Source organism: Macaca mulatta, chromosome 10 (genome assembly GCF_049350105.2).
Source record: "Macaca mulatta isolate MMU2019108-1 chromosome 10, T2T-MMU8v2.0, whole genome shotgun sequence".
Taxonomy (NCBI): domain Eukaryota; kingdom Metazoa; phylum Chordata; class Mammalia; order Primates; family Cercopithecidae; genus Macaca; species Macaca mulatta.
Genome location: NC_133415.1, coordinates 82,411,688 through 82,436,675, shown reverse-complemented (window position 1 = coordinate 82,436,675; position 24,988 = coordinate 82,411,688). Strand labels below are relative to the sequence as shown.

The following is a 24,988-nucleotide window of genomic DNA, read 5'->3' as shown; positions in this document are numbered from 1 at the left end:
GGCATGAGTCCTAGAAATCATGAGACAGGAGGAGCCATGAGAGGGGCCACCTGGGACGGACCTCCACTTACCCCATTCAAGGCTACCTGGACCCAACAAGGCTCCAAAACTTTTGAATCTGAGTCCTGTCCTGGATGCCCTGGATCCAACCCAAGGCAGAAGCTGGGGAAAGAGTCTCCTTCTTCCCAGTCACCCCATCTCCCGGTGCCAGGCTCTCCTACTGGAAGGAGAGGGCGGAGAGAGCTAGTACTCAGGGATTCATACAATGCAAGGAAGCCATGGATGTGTTTCTGAAAGGAGTGATGCCTCCTCAAGAAGAGCCTCAGGCACATCCTTCAGGAGGGATTCCAGAAGAAGGCATTGTGCTCCTAGGAGATGACAGTTCTAGGCAGGTTATGGCCCCTGAAGGCCTTCCAGTGGGACAAGACACGAAGGTAGAAGACAGCACTATTGATGATCCTGACCCTGTGTTGGCCCAGGCTAATGTATGTGGGATATCTTGGTTTTTAATAAAGAAAGTTTAAAAAAGAAAAACAAAAGACAAAGTTCTAAAGTAGCAAAAGCCTCATAGAATAAGGAGGTAAAGAAAAAAATATTTTTGTACAACTATAAAATGTGTTTGTTTTAAGCTGAGTGTTGTTACTAACAAGTAAAAAAGTTAAAAATTAAAAACTCTAGGGCCGGGCGCGGTGGCTCAAGCCTGTAATCCCAGCACTTAGGGAGGCCGAGACGGGCGGATCACGAAGTCAGGAGATCGAGACCATCCTGGCTAACACGGTGAAACCCTGTCTCTACTAAAAATACAAAAAACTAGCCGGGCGAGGTGGCGGGCGCCTGTAGTCCCAGCTACTCGGGAGGCTGAGGCAGAGAATGGCGTAAACCCGGGAGGCGGAGCTTGCAGTGAGCTGAGATCTGGCCACTGCACTCCAGCTCGGGCGACAGAGCCAGACTCCGTCTCAAAAAAAAAAAAACAAAAAAACAAAAAAACAAAAAAACTCTATAACATAAAAATGTTACAGCAAGCTAAGGTTAATATATTATTGAACAAGGCAAAATATTTAAAAAATCAATTTAGCATAGCCTAGACCAGGCATTGTGTCACGTGTGTGTAGTCCCAGCTACTTAGGAGGCTGAGACAGGAGGATTACTTGAGCCCAGAAGTTCTGGACTGAGTGTGTACACTAAGTTCAGAATCCATGTGCTGACCTCCTACAAGAGAAGGGAGCACCAGGTTGCCTACAGAGGAGTGAACCAGCCCAGGTCAAAAATGGAGCAGGTGAAAACTGTTGTACTGATCAGCGGTGGAGCCACACCTGTGAGTGGTCACTGCACTCCAACCTGGGCAGCACAGTGAGACCCCAGTTCTTCAAGAAAATTAAAAATAAAAAATGTATATACTTTCAGTGTGGCCAAGGTGTATGGTGTTTATAAAGTCTACACAGGGTAATTTCCTAGGACGTCACATTCATCCACCACTAACTCATTGACTTACCCAGAGCAACCAGTTCTGCAAGCTCCATTTATGAGAAGTGCCCAATACATGTGCACCATTTTAAAAAATCTTTTAAAAAATTATTTAAAAAGTCTTTTATACCGTACATTTATTGCACTTTTTAATGTTTAGAAGTATTTATTTACTTACTTTTTTTTTTGACACAGAGACTTGCTCTGTTGCCCAGACTGGAGTGCAGTGGTGTGATCGTGGCTCACCACACCCTTTAACTCCTGAGCTCAAGTGATCCTCCCACTTCAGCCTCCCAAGTAACTGAAATTACAGGTGTGCATCACCACACCTAGTTAATTTTAATCTTTTTTTGTAGAGACAGGGTATCATCATGTTGCCCAGGCTGATCTCGAACTCTTGGGTTCAAGCGATCCATCTGCCTCGGCCTCTCAAAGTGCTGGGATTACAGGTGTGAGCCAAAATATCTGGCTAGAAATGTTTAGATACACAAATACTACTGTGTTCTAATTGCCTACAGTATTCAGTACAGTAAAATGCTGTACTGGTTTGTGGCCTAGGAGCAAGAAGCCATACCATATGGCTGAGGTGTATAGTAGGCTATCCCTTCTAGGTTGGTGTAAGTACACTCTGTGATGGTCACACCAAAAGCAAATTAGCTTGTTGAAAGCTGTTGTGAGACCTTGGTTCTTGTCTTCTGAGTTTAAAAGAATTTAAGCAAGAGACACACAGCAAAGGAGATGCAGCATAGAGTAATTTATTGCAAAAGGAAAATAATATTTTGAAAGTTAGGTACAGAATAGACAGTACTTCCTGAGAGAGACAGAGGATTCAAGACGGGCTGTTCATAAGGATAAGACAGCAAAGACTGGCACTAGCGAGGCTCCTTTTATGGGAGTCTTCAAAGATTATTCATAAGGAGGTGGAAAGAAGTGTTGCAAGTAAGCATGTTCTGGGCGGTCCTCTGGGTGCACCTGAGCAGTAGCTGTACATGCTTGTTCATACATTGCATGGCTCATTAGCATCTTAAATCTCCACCCAGGGATGTGTTTTTTACTATTATAATGAGAAAAGGGTCAGTTTGAGGACAGGTAAAATCAAAATGCACAGAGGGGAAGTCCCTACTATAGATAGCTTTGTTTCAATCAGCTCAGTTAGAATGCCAGTGCTGAGTCTTACTGTATTGACAGTTCTACCACCACTGTTGCTGCATCATGAGAACATGGTCACTTCTTTGACTACCTATCCTCCCTCAAGGTAATGACACATTTCTCAGGATGTATCCCCCTCGTTATGAAATGCATGAACATGTTAAGGAAATTGAAATGATAATTTTAACACTTCTGAAAATATTTCTTGAAGACCAGATATTTTCACAGGAATATTTCTTTCTTTCTTTCTTTCTTTCTTTCTTTCTTTCTTTCTTTCTTTCTTTCTTTCTTTCTTTCTTTTTTTTTTTTTTGAGACAGAGTCTTGCTCTGTCGCCCAGGCTGGAGTGTAGTGGCATGATCTCAGCTCACTGCAATCTCTGCCTCCTGGGTTCAAGCGATTCTCCTGCCTCAGCCTCCCGAGTAGCTGAGACTACAGGCACGCGCCCACCATGCCCAGCTAATTTTTGTATTCTTAGTTTCACCATGTTGTCAGGCTGGTCTCAATCTCTTGACCTCATGACCCACCCGCCTCGGCCTCCCAAAGTGCTGGGATTACAGGCGTGAGTCACCGCACCCGGCCTTTCACAGGAATATTTTGCCAAAAAATTAAAGAGGAATTAAAACCAATTGTAGCACACACACACACACACACACACAACACACACACCAGGAATGAATATTTGAGAAAATTGTAAAATATACCCAATTTAGATGATATCAGGAAATTTTTGTTAATTTTATTAGCTGTGATAACAATATTGATCTTGTAGAAAAACGTCCTCAATCATCAGATCACCCAGGATGGACTCCATTTGCAACTGCAGGTGCATGCATGACTGAATGAGCAGTGGACGTGACTATGCACCTTCCATGCATCTCTGATTATAGGGGGAAATTGTTTGTCCTCCAATTCCTGTCTTCACTCTTCCAGCAGGCAGGGACATGGACAAATCAGTGACCCAGCATGGACCCAGCAGATGAGGCTAATGCCTTAGGGCACGCAGGAGGAATCTGAGCTTTTGAAAAGTCTTCTGGAGCAGAGACCCCTCCTGGTATTGTATGAGAGGGAAACAGGACATATTTTGGTCAGAGAGGGGAATATCGGCCAACTTCAGGTCTTTGGGAGAATGTCTAGCAGAAGGGAATATTTCTCTAATTAGCACAGATTTGCTGTATAGGCTGATACTGGCCCTGTCTTCAGCAACTCAGATTTACCTTGATTCGTTTAGAATAATCTCCTGGTCTAATGAGGAGACATCTTCAACAACGTCTCAACATCCTCCATTGCTCCTCAAGTTCTGGGTTTCCCTTCGGTAAAACTCCAAACTACTGGATGTTTGAAGCAGGAAAGGAGAGTATAGATGAACAGAAATTTGCAAGTAGTAAATGTGCAGAGGGATGTCGTGATTATTATTGGTTAAATATCAGCATCAGGACACAGAAGAGGCTCATGCTGTGACCAGTCATGGTCCACATGGGGCCTGGTCCAGTCTTAAATGCCTTTTCTGATTTTCACACAGCAGATGCCAGAGTCTGCTGGGATGAGGTCGCAGATATGATGGAAAAGTTTAGGACAGAACAAAAATGAGGCAGAGAAAGAACAGCAGGAAGGCTGATCTGACAAGGAATGGAGAACATAAGTAACCGTCTGAAACAGAAGGCAAAACACAGGACTCCGTGAACAGATGATCTCCCTGTATCCCTCTTCCTCCTTTAATATATGTTTGTGTCAAAAGATCTACCAAGTTGTGCATCAAACTCTTAGTAATGGCGACTCTTGGAGTGTGAGATTTGGGGTAGACAACTGACTTTAAAAAGCTACTCTATATTTATACATTTTCTAGGTTATTTTATAATAAGCATGACTATTACTGTTAACATTAAGGAAAGAGACAAAATTTTAAAACCAGGAGTAACCTCACCAAGAGTGGCCTCTGAGCTCTGCTCCTTCTGTTGTGCTGAGACCTCTAGGGCAAGGCTTTTTCTGCCCACCAGCTGCCCACCATGCTCCACCTGGTAGGTGAGCACATCATCCCTGTGGGCAGATACGTTCACCAGGAGCCAGCTTGTTCAGTTGTAGGTGCCATCCTTATTCTCAGTGAGGGTGGAGGCTGTTTCTATCTGGGACACGTTTCTGTTCTCCAACCAAGTCAACTGTAGGTTCTAGGGGTAGAAATTCTTCACCTGGAAGGTGAGGTTCACCTGGTTCCCTGCCTTTATGGGCTGTTGAGTAACATCCAAGAAGGGTGGAACTGAAACAGCACAGGGCAGAAGCTCTGACCCTGTGGCACAGATAGATCACAGGGAAGGCTCATAACTTAGCTCTCACCACCACAGTGCGGGCGTCACCAGGACAGTGCTAGGCAGGCAGCACGTGCTCAGACATCGAGGGTGCTCTTTGCATATGAGTGAAATTATTAAGCACAACACCCAGCACATAGTAGGTGCTCAAGGACTTGTAGCTCCTACTAGGCTAAGAATGAGTGAAACCTACAAGCACAACCCCTGGCATACAGTTGAAATGTCATAACTGCAGCAAAATCAATGAAATCACCAAGCACGTAGAGGCTTGGCTCATAGTAGGTGCTCATTAATTGTAGTTGCTCTTGGCGAAATAAATGAAACTATCTAGCACAGAGCTTGGCACCTGGTGGGTAGACATCTAGCTGCTGCCATGAAAATGATAGTAAGTGACCAGTACATCTAGGTGCATGGAAGGTGAGCAGCACAGTTAGGAATTCGATTCCAGGAAATCTAAGCCCTGGAATAAAAGCCAGAGAGGAGGAGCAAACTTGTCAGCCAGATATGGGGTGAGGCTAGGAGTGAGGATGCTCTACCTCTAATGGCCTGAGACAAGTTTTCAGTCCCACAAAGAGGGCCCCCCGTAAAGTGACATGGGCCACCTCACAGATGACCTGAAAGCAAAGGTCTCCAGAGGCCAGCACCACCCTGGCTGTGCTGCAGATGCTATAGGACATACTTTCTCCTGCAGGGTCCATGTTGATCTGGAAGCTGGAGAGCTCATTCCTATTTTTGAACCATTTCAGGGTGATGTTTCAGGGGGAGAAGCTGTGGGACTCACAGGTGAAGCTCACTGTGTGCTCAGCTGTGGTCCTCACTGTAGTGCATGATACCACGGGGGCAAAGGGTTTGGCTACAAAAGGAACATCGAAAAACAGGAGACATGACTGAGATGACCATCACTAATGATGAGCGTGTGACACGTTAACCTTCATGGACATTAGTTTTTAATCCTTCTAATAATACACAGAGGGCGGTGTCCTCATTTTACAAACCAGGCTGGAAAGGCTCTGAGAGGTGAGGAAGTCCAGACTTGAGTTCAAAGTTCTCCTTTCTAAACAGGGTGACTTCCACTAATCTGGGCGCAGGAACAAAGTTACTGATTGGTCTCCCTCTGTGTATTGACTGGTCCTAGCCTGCCTCCCCTGGAGAGTTCGCCAATCTCAGGCAGTGCCGAGACCAGCTGGGTTGGGGAGACCCTAACCCAGGGCACTAGAGGAATTAAAGACACACAGAAAATATAGAGGCGTGGAGTGGGAAATTGGGGTCTCACAGCCTTCAGAGCTGAGAGCCTTGAACAGAGATTTACCCACGTATTTCTTGACAGCAAGCCAGTGATAAGCATTGTTTCTATAGATTATGGATTAACTAAAAAGTATTCCATATGGGAAATAAAGGGGTGGGCCGAAGTAAAGGGATGGGTCTGGCTAGTTATCTGCAGCAGGAGCATGTCCTTAAGGCATAGATCACTCATACTATTGTTTGTGGTTTAAGAATGACTTTAAGCTGTTTTCCACTCTGGGTGGGCCAGGTGTTCCTTGCCCTCATTCCGGTAAACCCACAACCTTCCATTGTGGTCATCATGGTCATCACAAACATGTCACAGTGCTGCAGAGATTTTGTTTATGACCAGTTTGGGGGCCAGTTTACGGCCAGATTTTGGGGGGCCTGTTCCCAACAAGAGAGGGCATTTACAGAAGCCAATACAGGGAACAATGGTGAACTGGTGCCACTGTGAGAGCTGGAACCAGGCTGCTCAGCCCAGGAGACGGGTGGCCTGACACACCCAGCTCCTCATCTGTAAAATAGGACAGCATTTCTGCTTCCCAGGATGCAGTGAGGATTAAATGGGGCACTGTTTGCTTTGGATCAAACACAGAGGATGCTTCATATAAGTGAACAAAGTTCTATCTTTAACCCAAATTTCATGAATACACAGAGATCTCTCTTAGGTATTTATTAATTTGTTCCATATAGTTCATTCTTTTCACAAATATTCCAGCAGGATCTGTGAAAGAAAATGAAGTAATTAAGGCTAAAGTTTTAATGTAGAGCCAAGAGTTTGTAAGAGCATTGCACCTACACCTGCTAAAGGTCAAGCCACTAGGATGTAGATCTGAATAACAACTGAAGTCAAGGTACGTGGGGTTTTGATCTCTCTCATCCTGGAGTACTTTAAGTAACCAATGAAAACAGGTTTGCAGTTTCGAATTTTTGCCCAGCCAATGAACTCTCTCTAAAACCAACTTTTTGAAAATCCCCTATACAAAACCTTTCCTGCACTGCCGTTTGAGACTATATTCAGCGCTTCTCTGACTCTGTGTACACAAAGTACAATTCTTCATTTCTCAAATAAATGCTATTTCTTTGGGCCTTTCTGCCAATATTTTTGTTGTTGTTAGCAGGCCTAATCTGTGCCAAGTACTGCCTTTCAAAAGACGGAGCGTTTTTGGAATCTGGGTCTTCAGTTGGGTCAGGTTTGGGTTGACAAACAAGATCACTGAGTACTGAGAAAGCCAAAGGTGGTGACTTTTTTCATCATTAGTTAATTACAAGAAACACAGACCCAGGCCATCTAAGCAGGCAGGAGCCCATCCTGCATCCTGAAAGCACACAGATTAGAGAATCAGAAAAATGAGGGCAGTTTCTTTCCATAGACAGGTCCTAAAGGGCATCTCCAAATTGCTAATTACTACCCTACCTCTTCTACAACAATCACCAGGAAGCATATATCACACATACTTGCCTTTGCACATATTAACCTGCTCCCTAACATGTGTCAAACATTTTGAGGGCCCAGGAAGGAGAGTGTCACTTGAACAAGAGAAGTTATCGAGACACCACCAGCATGGGGACCCTAGTGGGATGACAGGCTGTAATCAATTTCCAGTTATGGGAGACCAATGCCGCTTGCTGCCTCTATACCTCTCTTTATTCTTTTTAATCCCCCTCCATCCGTGTGAGGGACTCCTCATGTGAGCCCCTTTATAGAATGAGGCTCAGAGAGGAGGCCTGGCTGGCCAAGGGCCAAAAGTGGATACAAACCCCACCCTGGTAAGATAAGAGAAGACAAATGAAAAGCACAGAGCATGGCATGTAGTAGGTGCTTAACAAATGACCCCTGTGACTGTTATCAGGAGGTCTGGTCATTACTGCTTCTGAATCTACACATTTATCCTTTAGGCAGCAGAACAAAGAAACCCTGCTCCCTGTAGCTCATGACAAACCCAAATGACAAAAGGAGCAGAAACCAAGTGAAGATTCTCTCCCCTTTACTGAACAGTCCCCTCAGGAAACAAGTTTGGCAAATTGGCTTTCAAAACACAAACAGCATCACAGATGCCTCTCTCCAGAGGAACTATTTACAGAAGCTGGAAGCATTTTGGAAGGCATAGGGAACAGACTCCTCCATGACATCTTGGTGTGTGGGGGGCAGGGAGGATCCTGGGGCTGAGGAGTGAGTATTTGCTGGGATTCCAGTGCTTGTTTAAACACAAACATGTTGAAATTGTTCCCAACACTGAGGCTGGGACCTGAGCAGGGCTTAAACTAGGCTTCTCCTCCTCAGCCCCTAAGGCCTGCTCCATGGGAGAGCCAGGCCACTGGGGCCTTCTGAGATGTCTCTGGCCCATGTTGTTCTGAAGCATCCACATCCAGAAAAACTGCTCTCAATGCTCAGCAAAATGGGGGACCGCTTTTGCTAGGGGGCTGTGTATTAGAATCTTCTGGAGTCATTAAGAACTTTGGATGCCCAGGCTAACGTCAGACTGATTAAACTGGCATTTTTTAAGGAGGGAGCCTTGGGCTGGATTAAATTTTTGTTTTTCAAATTTCCCGGATGATTCTAATGAGCAGCCAAGATCGAAAGCCGCCAGACCCCACCCCAAACCCCATGTATCCTTGAGGCCTGGAGGAGCACTGACCCATCTGAGGTCTCATAGCTTCAGCATCACATAGTTCACATTTATGGAACATTTACTGCACTCCAGGTGCTGCTATGAGCATTGAACAGGATTTCACTCCTCCAGTCTCTGTCCCCAGTCTGTGAGGTCAGTGTCATCATCAACAGGTGCAGACACTGAGACTCACTGTGGTAGAGCACCTTGTCCCAGGTCACAGAGCCAGGAAGTACCAGAGCCCGGAAGAGGCCCAGGCAGTTGGGCTCCTGTCTGCCCCGCACTAACCACTGTTCTGCGGAAACTCAGTAATAACCTGAACACCACCACCATTCAGGACGCTGTGCACATCCTCTCCGATCTTCACAGAACCCAGAGGGGGTTTGGTGCATGATTATCAGCATTGCACAGATGGGGAAACTGAGGACTCAAGGGAAGGCAAGAGTGGTCCAGGATAACAAGAAATAACAGCTTGATTTAGGGGTGCCTACAATGTGCTAGGTGATTTACAGAGAGAACCTCAAATCCTATCCCCTCTCCTAAAGGAGTCGTGATGATCACCATTTTACAGATGAGGAAACTGAGGCTGAGAGAAATGAAGGCGCTGCCTCCTTGTCCTCCATGTGTCCCAGTGGGCACCTCCTGTGTCCCACTAAGCACTCATGTCCATTAACAGAGCAAGTAAGTGCCCGAATTCTTGAGTCCCAACACTGACCGCACACCCAATTGTCCCTTTGAGATTCTTGACTTCATGCAATTCTAGAGAGAAGCCTGCCTCCTGGATACCCAGGCCCAGATACCCTGTAGCCATAAAACACTGTGGGCTCCTGACAGCCCAAGGGGAGAATGGAAACTCTTGCTCACAGTGGCCCCACTCACCCACTACGGAATACCTCATCTCCTCATCTTTAGTCCTCAGCACCAAGAAGGGGTGGGCACATGCTCTGCCGGGCTGCAGGAGGCCTGACTTTGCTCCACAGATGCTGCTCAGTGAAGGAGAAACAGCACAACATGGGGGAAGAGTCCTAAATGCTTCATGTGTGCTGAGACCTGTCCTTTAGGAACAGGCTTGACATAGAATGAGCCATCTGCAGAACCTTTCTAAAGAGAGTGTAAAGCTAGCCCCTCCTACCCCTACAGGACTTTTGTTTTGTTTTGTTTTGTGTTGAATGCTTTTTGCTGTAGAACAGAGCAATGCAAGAGTTTAGAATGAGGTTGGAGCATTTCTTCACACTTTAAAAAGCATAGCTGAGGGTTGCAGAGACAGAGGCTGTGAGTCAGACTGGTGGGGATCAGACCTTGGCTCCCTGACTTGCTCACCTCTCAGGTGTCCTCTCTGAGCTTTAGTGCCTCATCTTTAACCCATACCCTGTTTGCCCCAAGAATACTCTTGTCTCTAATCCTAATGTAATAGAAATGCATATAATGTTACATTAGAATTAGAGACAAGTTCTGTTCAGAAATAACTCCAAGAACAGTTTTTATATTTTATTTTCACATTGAATATCGGTCAGATTTACTTCAACCTCAAAGAGCATGTTTATGTAAAATTAAATGAGCTCTGGCAGGGAGCTGCACTTTGTTTTTCTTTCTAAATGGGTTAAAAGAAGCAACAAATGGCTCCTCTTTCCTAGCACTGGTTATAAGGAGACTCTGGCACAGCTGCTGCTCCCTGCTTCCCTCCCATCTCCCTCCTTTCTCATCCAGGGCATCAATTAGGCTGATAATATGACAAAGAGGAGTGAGCACTTTACTAGGAGGTAGCAGATTGGGGTCACACCTGAGCCACTTACTCGATGTGATTGCCTAGGGTGGGAACACATCAGCTGGGAACTTGTGTCTTTATCTGTAATAAGTGCAAAATTAGGATAAAGCTACCTTCTCCATCTGTGTTTAAGGGTTGTGTGGGAGCCTTGATTACTAATCATCTAGAAAGGAAATTAGGCAGTATTCTTATACATGAAAACACACACACCCTCTGACCTAGCAATGCCACTTCCAGTGGGCATTTGTCACCTGAGTAGGATAACACATGTACAAGGTCACCCACTGCAGGATTGTTTTAATAGCTCAATATTGGGAGCAACTTACATATTTATCAACAGAATACTGTAAAGCAAATTTGATATTTTCATAAATTGGAGTATTCTGCAGCTGTTAAAGAGTGGAACAACTCTCTATGTCCTGACATGGAATATCAATAAGGAATGATAGGGCTTATGTTTGGAAGAGTTTTTCCAACCACCAATGGGCTTTAGTATCTGAATATGAGGTGCATTCTGAGCCTTTGGGAAACTGATGTAAAGGAGAAATGCCGGCTCTCTGGTCAGTGGTTCTGTTTGAGGAGCTTTTATTTAGCTCCTTGAACATAGTCCGTGTTGTTTCTCTTTGTCTAGTCTGAAATAGTTGTTGCCTGGGGGAAGCAGCCTCCTCTTGGACTGTAGATTAATTCCTGGCCTGGTCCAGCTCCTCTGAACCACTGGACAGGCCCCATAGGGAGCAGGGAGGTCGCAGTGCAGTGCAGAATGGACGTCTCTCCAGCTGCGACTGACATGAACTTCTCAGGCTGAATCACCTGCAACTCCTCCTTAGCTTTCACTTTCACAACAAAGCAGTCATTTATTCATCTTTACATGATCCTGTGTGTTTCCTCATGTGTATCAAAGACTTTCATTGATTGGGTGCACATCAGGAGCAGGGCTTGAGCTCAGCCCACTGCATATATTATCTCGTTTAACCTTCACAACAAGCCTGTAACATGAGACTGTATTAGAAGTGAGGACAATGAGGCACAGAGAGGTTCGATTTTATGATACAGCTTTGGGTTGAAGACCTGTATGGAGCTCCCGAGCCCTCCTTCAAAGTGTCGTGCTTTGCTAAATATTTTTGCCTTCACTTTCTGGCCATATGGAGTGTTGCACTTTCTGAACCATTTCATTGACTGAGGCCATGTAACTGCTTTAGACCATTGAGTTGTAAGTAGAAATGATGGGATAATATGTGGACTGGGCATTCAAATGCAAGAACCTCTATGGATCACCTTCTCCCTTCCACAGAGACCCACAAGGCTCTAATGGGGTCTGCTCCATCAGCCTGGATTCCTGAGCGACAGTGACATGCAAAATCCCCAACACACAATGAAAATGCAGCTTAAAAAGAAATAACATTGTTTTAAGCCCCTGGGAATTTTTCACCCATAGCGTAAGTTTCCTAATGCTGATGTGACTAACTACCAAAACTTGGTGTCTTACAACAAAAGAAATATATCATATTGTAGTTCTGGAGTTCAGAAGCCCAAAGTTGTGTGACTGCATTACAATCAAGAAGAAAAGAAGAAAAGTCAAGTATGTAAAGGTGAAGAATAAAATGATAGTGACCAGGGTGAAGTGCAGGGAGGTAATGGTGAGATACAGGTCAAAAGATACGTAATTGAAGATAGATCAGATGAGGAAGTCCAGAGATTGAACATGCCATATATCAACGACTAGAGTTAATAATATTGTATTGAATTTAGTATTTTTGCTAAAAAGTATATTTCACGGGCTCTTGACACACACCCACATGCAGGGTAACTATGTGAGATGATGGATATGTTCATTTGCTTGACTATAATAATCATTACACTATGTATATGTATATGAAAGCATCATGTGGCATACCTTACATGTATACGATTTTTTTTTTTTTTTTTTTTTGAGACGGAGTCTCGCTCTGTCGCCCAGGCTGGAGAGTGCAGTGGCTGGATCTCAGCTCACTGCAAGCTCTGCCTCCTGGGTTTACGCCATTCTCCTGCCTCAGATATACACAATTTTTAAAAAGGTATCAGTACAGCTATATGTTTTCTGGAGTCTCTGTTCTTTGCCTTTACTAATTCTGGAGGCTGGTAACATTTCTTTTCTCATAGTTACATCTTCCCATCACTCCAGCCTTTGGCTTGCATCCTCACATGTGCTTCTCTAACTCCTAATCTCCTGCCTCTTCCTTCTTGTAAGGACTCATGTGATACATTGGGCCCACCCTGATACTAGACCAAGATGTTAAAACCACTGTCTTTAACATGTTCAAAGAGCTAAAGGAAACAATAGACAAACAACTAAAATAATTCAGGATTATGATACAGTAACAAAATAAGAACTCTAATAAAGAGAAATTATAAAAAGAAATCAAACGAGAACTTAATAGTTGAAAGTGTTACAAGTAAAAGTTTGTTAAAGGGGTTCTCCAACAAGTGAGCAGTTGGGAAAAAATCAGGAAACTGGAAGATGAAATCATTGAAATTATTGAGAGTGAGGTATAGATACAACAAAAATGAAAGACAATAGAATCTAAGGGAATGGTGGTACATTATCAAATTGATAAAAATACACATTACTAGAGTTCTAGCGGGGAAAAGAGGAAGAGAGAAAGGGGCAGAAGATTATTGGAAGAAATCGTGAACAAAATCTTCCCAAACTTGATAAAATACATGAATCTACAAGCTTAAGATGCCAAGGAAACCCAAATTTAACTCAACAATAAAGTCTTAGAAACCCACGTTAGGCCGGGCGCGGTGGCTCACGCCTGTAATCCCAGCACTTTGGGAGGCCGAGACGGGCGGATCACGAGGTCAGGAGATCTAGACCATCCTGGCTAACACGGTGAAACCCCATCTCTACTAAAAAATACAAAAAACTAGCCAGGCGAGGTGGCGGGTGCCTGTAGTCCCAGCTACTCGGGAGGCTGAGGTAGGAGAATGGAGTAAACTGGGAGGTGGAGCTTGCAGTGAACCGAGATCTGGCCACTGCACTCCAGCTTGGGCAACAGAGTGAGACTTCGTCTCAAAAAAAAAAAAAAAAAAAAAAAGAAACCCACGTTAAGACACATTATAATTCAACTGTCGACAATTAAAGTCAAAGAAAGAATTCTGAAAGCAGCAAAAGGGAAGTGATTCCTTTCACATGAGAGATCCTTATAAGATTATCAGCTGAGTTCTTATCAGAAGCATTGGAGGTCATAAGACAGAGGAATGATATGTTTAAAATGCTGAAAGAGGAAAACCCTATCAACCAAGAATTCTACACCTGGCAAACTGTCCTTCAAACACAAGAGAGAAACTAAGATATTCTCAGATAAATCCTCAGCCATGGATCCTTAAGTGAATAGCATGATGTCTCCAGGCCCAAACTTCCCTGATCTGTAGAAGGGGTGGCATCAGGTCATGAAAATGAGCACCCACCACCACACCCAATTGGTGTGGTGAGAGTTTATGACCGCTAAACCTTACTTACAAGAAATGCTAAAAGGAGTGCTTTGGGTGGAAATGAAAGGATGCTACAGGGCATTCAAAGTGGTATGAAGAAACAAAGATGTCTAGTTAGGTGTACATTTAAAAAATTCATATTTTCCTGATGCCTCAACATCCCTGAAACAAGCTGTGAGCATCCTACCAAATGACCAGGTACAGCAGTGTGATAAAGCTGGTCCTTGCCACAATTCCCCTTTTTGTCCTCCTCTACTGTGACCTAGTAAAGTAGTGACATTAAAACATACCAGTAAATCCCATCATGGTTTTTGTTTGTGTCCTCCACCCTAACTCCCAGTAAGACACTTGCCTGGGGTTCCAATCTCTCTTGCTTCCCCATCTGCTTGGTTGAGTCTGCTTCCTGGAAGCTCCTTGCATATGGCTTCCTACCTGGCATGCCGTACCCCACTCTCTGGGAACTGTGAGTAGAATAAATTGTTCATCTTCATATGCCTCTCCAAATGAAATTCTCACAGCCGTGTTAGAGTGTTCTTTATAGACCCAATCAGCAGGACTTACTCTACCATTTCCAACACTAACGACAATGAGAATGGGATCATTCTAAACTAGGGTGGAAAGTTCCTAAGAGATAAACTTTGAATGCTCATGGATTGCTAATTTGCTACTCTGATGGGCTCTACCACTTGGAAGAGCTATTACCCTGATGGCTTTCTTGTACTCTGCTTTCTCCAGCTTTGTGTTGCCTTTTGGGAATGCTACCAAGACTCTCCATCCTAAAGTGGGGATCATGTCTCAATATCAATAATGGAATCCACCTTTCTTCAGGAGCGCAGAGATGACATTACATTGATAACAACATTTTTAAAGCAGATTCATTTGACACACTTATTAATGTCATATAATCCAACACCTTTAAGCTTCTGTTAAATGCTAGTGGCAACATATTATTTTACACATAGTCAAAAACAATACTCTTGTTAGTGCCTTCAAACGAATAGACAAACAAACAAAAATACCTACTCTATATAAATTTCATCAACTTCTTTCATGTCTGTTGGAGTCTCTTCACCACTCATGATAGCCATCAATTTCTCCAGGGCTTTTGATACAAAAATAATGCCCCTCTTGGCCTCATGCTATACTCTATTAAAACAATGAACGTCTGGTTACCTACTGGGATCTCCTGGTCTGGAGTACAGATTTATGAGGCATACTTTCCTGTTGCAATCATTAACCATAAATTGTCCCACATCCAGGCTTTGCTCATCTGATATGAAACCCATTGGAACCTAAACTTCCACTAGAACACAAAATTAAATCACTGCCAGGTGCAGCTGCACACCATTCTGTTGTCAGTTGGCATTATTGCTACTAGGTTTGTTAATGCAACAATACTCAACCAAATACTAGCAAAGTGAATTGAATAGCATAGTAGAAGGATGACACACCATGATCAGATAGTAGTTATTCCTGAAATCCAAGGATATTTCGGTAAACAAATGACAACAATGTATTATGCCATATTTATGGAATAAAGGGAAAAACACATGATTATCTCATTTGATGCAGAAAAGCATTTGACAGATGTGGCTATCTTCCTATGACAAAAATAATCAATAAAAGGAATGTATGAAAACATTCAAAATTATAAAAATTATATATTCATACTTTCTTGTTTTTTGCACCATCTAATTTACTATTCACTGTCTGATTTACTATTTTATTTACCTATTTATCATGGGTATTGGTTACTGTCATTCTCCAGTGGATATAAGGAACAAAAGGGAAACTACTATTTCTATTTTATTCACCAGTGCACCCCACATTTCTATGTCAGGTCCTGGAACACAGTAGATATCCAATAAATATGTGTATAATGTGTGAATTGTTCAGTGGGATACTGTCTTAGGAGACTGAAATCTTTTATTTTAAATGGATTGTTTCCGTTGAATTTGGAGAAAATAAATTTCCCATGTAGATGAGTTGGTGAAGAAAAAATCAGTTTGCAATCACACAGAAAACAGAAGAGCCCAGGAGAAGAAAACTACACATCCTCTTCCTCATACCACACCCCTGCACACACTCACACTAGCAGCAGCTACAGAAATTTCATGGAATAGAATTAGGGCTAGAAGTATTTGGGAAGAGTAATGGTGAAACCTGTGATCTCTAGATGAAGAGTACCTGAGCTCAAATCATAGCTCTGCCAGTTACCAATGAGTGACCTTGGAATGCTTTGTGCTTCTCTTTCCTTATCTATGTGTATGTGTGGTGGGGGGCAGGGGGTGACAAGAATCTCTACCTTTGATATAATGATCATCGAAGGTAAGAGCTGTAAGACGTTTCCAACAGTGTCTGCCACATGGAGGGTGTTCAAAAATTATAAAGTTGGCCAGGCATGGTGGCTCAAGCCTGTAATCCCAGTACTTTGGAAGTCTGAGGCGGGCAGATACCTGAGGTCAGGAGTTTCAGACCAGCTTGGCCAACAGGGCAAAACCTCATCTCTACTAAAAATAAAAATTAAAAAAATAGTTGAGGGTGGTGCCATATCTCTGTGGTCCCAGCTATTCAGGATGTGGAAACGTGGGAATTACTTGAACTCAGGAGGCAGAGGTTGCATTGAGCTGAGATCGCAACACTGCACTCCAGCCTGGGAGACAGAGTGAGACCTTGACTCAGAAAGAAAAAAAAAGGAAAGTAAAGTTTTTACTCAGTAGATTTCCTGAAGCTTGGAAGCTTCAGGAAAGTATAGATATAGTTACTATATAGACATAGATGCTATAGGCAGAAGTTTCTGTAACTTTATCCACTTCTTTCTTCCTCACCCCTACCCTTCATGAAAGTGGGAACACTAATGCAGCAATGCACAGAAGTTCTATTTTGAGGGACTATGCATTTTACCAAGACAGAAGTTTGCTTGTCTGTTGCTTACGTTAACAGATTGGGGGACTTTGAGGGGTAAGATCAGAGAAGTAAAAAAGAAGAGAGAGTGTGGGCAACAGGGAAAACCAAACATCTTTTTAATGTGCATTTCATATAGACTAAAAAATGGTTAGAGGGAATAATAAGAAAAGTATTTAAAAAATCCCATGTGTGTTTCACATAGTCAAGTGAGATTTATCCCAGGAATGCAAGGATGGTTCGACATTCAGCAATCTCTCAATGTGATACACTACATCAACAGAATGAGGGACAAAAACCATATGACCATCTCAGCACAGGGTCCAAAAATGCATATGACAAAATTCAACATTTTTAAATGATAAAAACTGTCAATGAATTACATATAGGATGATTGCTCCTCAACATAATAAATGCCATATGGGACAAATCCACAAAAATGAACTCACACATTTACAGTTAATTGACCTTTGATAAAAGTTTCAAGGATACACAATAGGGAAAAGTCAATCTCTTCAAAAATGTTATTGAGTAAACTGGATATCCATGTATAGAGAAATAAAATTGGACCTTCATCTCATATCACATATAAAAATTAACTCAGAATGGATTAAAGACTTAAACGTAAGATCTGAAACTGTAAAGTACTACAAGAAAAGTTCTATAACACTGGTCTAGGCAATCAATTTCTAGATATGAGCCCCAAAGCACACACAACAAAAGCAAAAATAGACAAATTGAATTACAACAAACTAAAAAGCTTCTACATGTGCATTTCTCATGGATATAGAAATGAATGTGTGATTACATACATAGCCAAGAAAACAATCAACAGAGTGAAGAGACAACATACAGAATGGGAAAAATATATTTGCAAATTATACATTTGATAGGAGTCAATATACAAAATATACAAAGAACTCAAACTCAATTATAAGACAGCAACTCAATTAATATATGGGCTAAAGATCTGAATAGACATTTCTCAAAAGAAGACATTAAAATGGCCAGTAGGCATATAAAAAAATCCAGTCTTACTTTTCATCAGAGAAATGCAAATTAAATCCACAGTGAGGTATCATCTCACACCTGTTACAATGGTTATTACCAAAATGAGAAAATTTAACTAGCATTGGAGAGGATGTGGAGAAAAGAGTACCCATGCCCACTGTTGATGAGAATGTAAATTAGTACAGCCATTATTGAAAACAGTATGGAGTTTCCTCCAAAAATTAAAAATAGAACTATCATTAGATTCAGCAATCTCCCTTCTGGGTGTATATCCAAAGGAAATAACATCAGCATGTCACAGCAATATCTGCACCCATGTCCATTGCAGCATTATTTACAGTAACAAAGATGGAATCAACCTAAGTGTCTGTCAACAGATGAATGGAGAAAGAAAATGTGGTATATATACACAATGAAATTCTGATCAGCATTGTAAAAGAAGGAAATTCTGTCATTTCCAACCTGAAGAATATTATGCTAAGTGAAATAAGCCAGGCAGAGAAAGACAAATACCACATGATCTCACTCATACACAGAATCTAAAAAAGTTGAACTCATACAAGTAGAGAGTAGAGCCTATAATCACAACACTTTGAGAGGTTGAGGCAGGTGGATCACCTGAGGTCAGGAGTTTGAGACCAGCCTGGCCAACATGGTGAAACTCCGTCACTACTAAAAATACAAAAAATTAGTTGGCATGGTGGGGGACACCTGTAATCCCAGCTACTCGGGAGGCCAAAGCAGGAGAATCGCTTGAACCCGGGAGGTGGAGGTTGCAGGGAGCTGAGATCTCACCATTACACTCCAGCCTGGGCAACAAGAGTGAAACTCTGTCTTAAAAAAAAAAAAAAAAAAGAAGTAGAGAGTAGAGTGGTGGTTACCAGGGGCAGGGGAGTGGGTGTAGTTGGGAGATACTGGTCAAAGGATACAACATTTTAGCTTAGATAAGAGAAATAAGTTTAAGAGATGTATTGTACAATATGGTTTCTAGAGTGAATAACATGAATTGCATTGTTGAAAATTGCTAAGAGAGCAGAGTTCATAAGTTCTTACTATAAAAAGTGATATATATGTATGGCAATGTATATGTTAATTAGCTCAAATTAGTCATTTGTCAATGTACACATATTTTATTATATGCTGTACATGATAAGTACATATGCTTTTTTCAAATAAAAATAAACTTCTTTTCTGAAAAATTTCAAAAATTTCATTGCAAATAAAAAGACAATGATAAAAGTGAAATCTTATGTACATGTATGTACACTTATAGTCACTTATACACACATGTATGTATATATATATACACATATATATACACACGCATTCACAAATATATATAAAAGTTTGTTCTGTCATTATAGTATATAAAGATGTTTTGTACATTAAATAAAATTATGAAAACTGTTAAAATCTCAGTAAAATATTTGGCACATAGAAGTCATCTAACACATTTGTAACATATGTTGGGAGTATATACACCAGAGTTTTAACTCTGAGTATCTCTGACTGGTGTGATGGGTGATGACTAATCCTATGTTTACTTCCCTGCATGTGCTAATATGTCTACAAGTAGCATAACATGGCTAAAAGAATGAATTCTGGAGCTGGTTGACCTGGACTTGAATCCCAGCTGTTCCACTGACTGTGGTGGGGGACAATGGACAAGTTCCTCCCTCTGCCTGACTCCCTGTTTGCAAATAGGAGTTAATAGGTGTAGCTTTCAAATAGGGATGTTGTGAGGATTAGTAGAGTTGAAATACACAAAATGCTAAGAACTGTGTCTAGCTAGTAGGAAGAGCTCAATTGCTGAACTCTTACCACTGTCATTTGGGTAAAGTGTATACGTAAGAAAAATAATTTGAAAATTGAGAATCCTGTCCTCTAGGACCTGTGAGGTGACTCACATCAGGGAGGCTGCTGTGCCCAGCCCTATGATTCTGGGGTCAGCTCCATGGCCTGAGTGGGGCATGAGGACAGGCAGCCTGTCTGTGAGCTGTGAGCCAGGTTCTCTCAGGCTGTACCAGGAAAGGTCCTCCAATCCTGTCTGTCCTGGGGAAGGGAAAATAAATTCCCCATGGTAAAGTAGAGAGAACCAAGATAGATTGTGTTACCTGTTATGGGCTGAATGTGTCCCCCAAAATGCATGTGTTGAAGCCCTAGTCCCCAGAACCTCAGAATTTGTCTGCATTTGTAGACAGGGTCTTTAAGAAGCAATTTAGTTAAATGAGGTCATTTGGGTGGGTCTTAATCCAATATGACTGGTGATCTCAGAAGAAGAGGAGATGAGGACACAGACACACACTGAGGGAAGACCAAGTAATAAGACACAGAGCAGAGATGGCCATCTACGAGCCAGTAAGAGAGACCTCAGTACAGACTAACCCTGCCAACACCTTGATATTGTATTTAGCCTCCAAAAGTGCAAGAAGTAAATGTCTGTAACTTTAGCTGCCCGGTCTGTAGTACTTTGTTATGCAAGCCCTAGGAAAGGATTACAGGGCCCAGTAAGCAACAAATTCCTTCTTAAAGAGGAAGAGGGCACAAAAAAAGTGGGTGGTAACACTGAGATTACAGAGGAGTGGGAAGCAGGGGGAACAGAGGGCAAAGTATGCAGCATCCTGAAGAAGGACAGTGGCTGAACATCCCCGGGAAACACTGCTCCCCAGCAACTCAGGCACTGTTTCAGACTTCACATCCTCAGGGTGCTGAACAGAGGGCTGGGCCTGGAGCCACACACCCTGTCAGGCTGTCTCTCAGCTCACTCTGTGGCCTTGGGCAGATGGCTTTGCGTCCTGGAGCCTCAAGACTGGTAAGCATTTAAATAACAATTCCTCTGTGTTCGTCAAATGAAATATTATAAAAAATGTAACTAATTATGGTGCTGGTTGAAGGATCACCTGATTCCATCCCTTGGTAGCCAGCTGCAGATCCACAGAGGAAGTGCTCAAGCTCCCTGATCTTCTGCTCTCAGACAATGCCCAGTCCTTGGCCTACCTTGGCAGCACTTGTGTTTGTCTGGAATCCCTGAAAGCCCAGGGGCAGGCCATGGCCCTGCAGGCAGACAGAAAGGGTTCTAGCTCAAGGCAGTGCTCACCTGTGCGTCCCAGCAGCAGAATCAGCAGCAGGAAAGGACGAGGAGGGTGGAGCCAGGAGACTGGGATGGGTATCCTGGAGACCTCAGGAGCCTGCTCTGTCCAAACATCTGTGCTGGGGAGATCTCAAACTGCTCTGAGGAGAGAAAACAAGCACTACCTCCCTTGATTCAAGAGGAAGTGGCAGTAATAGAGTACAACAGTGAAATAGAAATCAGGCACAGTAGGCAGTTACAATGCAAACAGTTACTCATGCTCCATTCTCAGGAGAATCAGACAGGCTTAGCAGAAATAGTGCTTCCTGCACACCTTGACCATATGTTCTCTCCACATGGCCCCTAACATCATCTTCAGGTCTTCTTGGTGATTCACCATTTGGGGCTATTAGTCCAAGAAGGACCTGTGATTAGGAACTGTTTTCTAAACTTTCCATCTCAAGACCCTAGGATGTTGCTGGCTTGTTGTCTTCTTCTGCACCAGCCTCAACCAAGTGCTACTCAGTTTGGGGCAGGAGAAGGGTTCACAAAACCTACTGCTCAATATTTGAGAGGAGCCAGGTCTGCTTCTGAAATTGTTCTCTATTCCAAACTTTTATCAATATAACTGGCAAAACTTACCCCGAATTCAGTCTAATCTGGGAGCTTAGCACTTTCATGTGCCTGCATCCAGCAGAAGGAATCATCTCCTGACTTCCTCCAGAAGAGGAAGTGGGTTTAGGTTAATAAGGATATGCTTTGTGGGCTGAGGTGGGAATTATGGGTTATGGGTTATAGGTTATGGTTTATGGAGAGGGGATAGGGTTATGATGGGGGGAGAATATGGTAGGCAATTTCCTGGGGCAGTCATATCAATAGTCTTTGTTTGGCACACAGAGCACCTATTCCATCCACCACCGCGTTCAGATTGGAGGTGAGGAGAGAGAATAAATACTCCAACCAAGAGGGTGTGTTAAGGATTTGATGAAGTCACTGGGCTCTCCTAGGCTCAGTTTTGCTCTCCAAATTGCAAATGATAAGTCTTTCACTGCTGTGTTTTTGTGGATGTTAAAGGAGATAATGACTATACCACACATGAAACCCAGTAGGTCATTATTGATACCGTGGAGCCAGGTGAAGAGAAGGAACTCAATTTTTTTAAAAAATGGATCCCTACTGCATGCTGAGTTTCCCACCAGTGGCTTTCTCCAAGATTTCCAGGCCGCTGAGACCCAGCTTATATGGTGTACTTGAAATATCCCTGCCACTCTGAGATCAGTTGCTCCCTCTGGATTCTCTGCACTCTGCTTCTTGTCAATGCATAAATGAATTCCTCTCTCACAATGTCGAGCGGTGTGACTTTAAACAGGACACCTAAGTTCTCTGAGCCATAGTTTGATTATATGTAAATAGAGGTTATAACATGTACCTCGTAAATATATGGTAGGAATAATATAAACCATACCGAATGCTCACCTCATAATTAATTATAACTAAAAAATTGTGGTTATATTAATATTTTGTGTACAGAAAGCATTCACTGCTTCCCTGCCACACTTGTGTTTTAGAAAAGTTACCCTGTTAGGAGAAATGGTTTCTCCTTCATCATCTATGACTAAGAAAGGCCCACTTGGAACCCTCCCTGTCACACGCTGGATTTGAAGTCCTTCATCTCTCAGAAGTAACTGTCAAAAGAAATTATCCAAATTATCATATTTCCATCCAAATTTCTTTTTCTATGTGGCAGATGTACAGAGAGTGAAATCTTCACCTCCTGTTCCATACCCACAGAAATGAATATAAAAAATGATAAAATTATCTTAATCAATGTCTAATTACACTTCAAAATAAGAAAGTAGTCTCTATATGCCATGAAGGAATGGTAGCAGCTATTATTTTTTGCAGATGTCCTGGACACCAGACATGGTATCCAGCGTTTTATGTCAGTCACCTCATTAGTTCAACACTCTGACCCTGAGGTAAGTGCTACCATTAACCTTCATTTAGAGGTGAGAAAATCCGAAGCATACAGAGAATAGCAAGTTTGCCCAAGATCACTCAGCTTTTAGACTGAGACATAGGCTGTTACACTCCACAGCCTTCACTTTTAATGTTTGCACTATGACCAACTCTCATAAGAAAGGAGGGACATCCCTGTAGAAGTAAGCAGTGAAGAAGCCATAGACTCAGGAGCAGTCCCTACAGTGAGATTGGGGCAGGCGCCATGCTTCACAAAGCACTGATAACCCATGAACACGTGGGGCATTATTCCTGCAAAGACAACAGTGCAAGCAGAAATCACTAAAGATTTGGGGAACAGCAGCACCATGAGGGATAGTTAACCAATCCAAGAACAACAATAACTCAAAAACAATAAAAAAGTAATAAAAAGAACTTCACACCTGAGAACACGGGAAAAAATAAAATGAGAAGATTTTCAAGATTAGAATATTTAATAACCTATAAACATGACCAAAAAAAGCAAATCCGTAGAACAAAACAAACCATGTATAAAACAAGAATAGGCAGACATGAAGTACAACAGGTATCTTGGAAACGTAACAAAGCAGAGGATTTAAAACATATATATAGGTTTTTAAAAATAACTAGGTTGATGTATTAGTTTGTTCCTGCATTGCTATACAGAAATATCTGAGACTGGGTGATTGATAAAGAACAGGGGTTTCGTTGGCTCACTGTTCCACAGGCTCTGCCGGAAGCATGAGGCTTGTATCTCCTCGGCTTCGGAGGAGGTCTCAGGAAACTTACAATCATGGCAGAAGGCGAAGGGGAAGTAGGCTCATCTTACATGGTCACAGCAGGAGGGATAGGGAGAGTAGGGAGGTACTATACACTTTTAAACAACCAGATCTCATGAGAGCAGCACCAAGAGGGAAATCCACACTCAAGATCCAGTCACCTCCCACCAGGCCCACCTCCAACACTGGAGATTACAATTCTACATGAGATTTGGTGGGGATATAGAACCAGACCATATCAGTTGAGCAGCTGACTATACATAAATGAGTAGTAAGTAGTGAGCTGGGTCATGATGCAGGGGCCATCTCCTAGGACCCAGCACAAAGAGACACACCCAAACAAAGTAATGTAAACAGGTATAAATATAGCAATAGCAAAAGAAATACCATAACATACTTTGCAAATGTTGTGCTAGAAATACTAATATCTTAAGAAGTATAATTTAAGGTAAAAAGTACAAATGGTTGAAAGAGGAATATTTCCTTTTATGAAAGCAACAACTAGCCTGGAAGATATGAGTCACAAAATATTATACCTCCAAAACTATAATTTAGAATATATGACTCAAATATTGATAGAATAGTTTCAATAATTTGGCAGAATCTGTACTTGGAGCAGCAAAGTGACTTCCTGTGAACTTCAGTCTTTCAATAAAGATCTATTAGATGCATAGATGCTTATATGAGTGAAACAATTTTGTGGAAATCATATGGATAATTGAGTTTCAAATTTAAGTTGACTTTGTGCAGTACAGATACAGCCTGAATGTTTAAGAGAAACAGAAGCCTGGGAAACCATGAGCTAAAATTCTCCTTCCACCAAATTTAGCCCTGCACTCATGACACAAGGTGCAGATAATGAGATAAGGCTGCGGGACAAGTGAGGAGTCGGTGAATGTTTGAGAAGAGCACAGTTTAAGCTTATGGGCTTAGGAATCAGAACTTCTAGGTTTGAATTTAGTTCTATCAGTCCTAGCAGTGTGACCTACGGGAACTTGTTTAACATCTCTGTTTCTTCAGTTCCCTAAAATGGAAATAATAATCATATCAACTTCATAGGTTTGTTACGGTCATAAAATGGATTAATATATGCAAGTTACTTAATAACAGCTGACTGTGTTCTAAAAGTTAGATATGATTCTTATTAGGTAGTGTTTTGGTAATAGTAATAGTTTTAAAAAACAGACTCTCTACC

The 24,988-nt window shown here is 42.3% G+C and overlaps 1 pseudogene; it reads right to left on the bottom strand.

The window, feature by feature from the left end:
* Positions 1-24,988, bottom strand: part of LOC106992436 (signal-regulatory protein beta-1-like) — a 59,355-nt pseudogene that overhangs the window by 202 nt on the left and 34,165 nt on the right.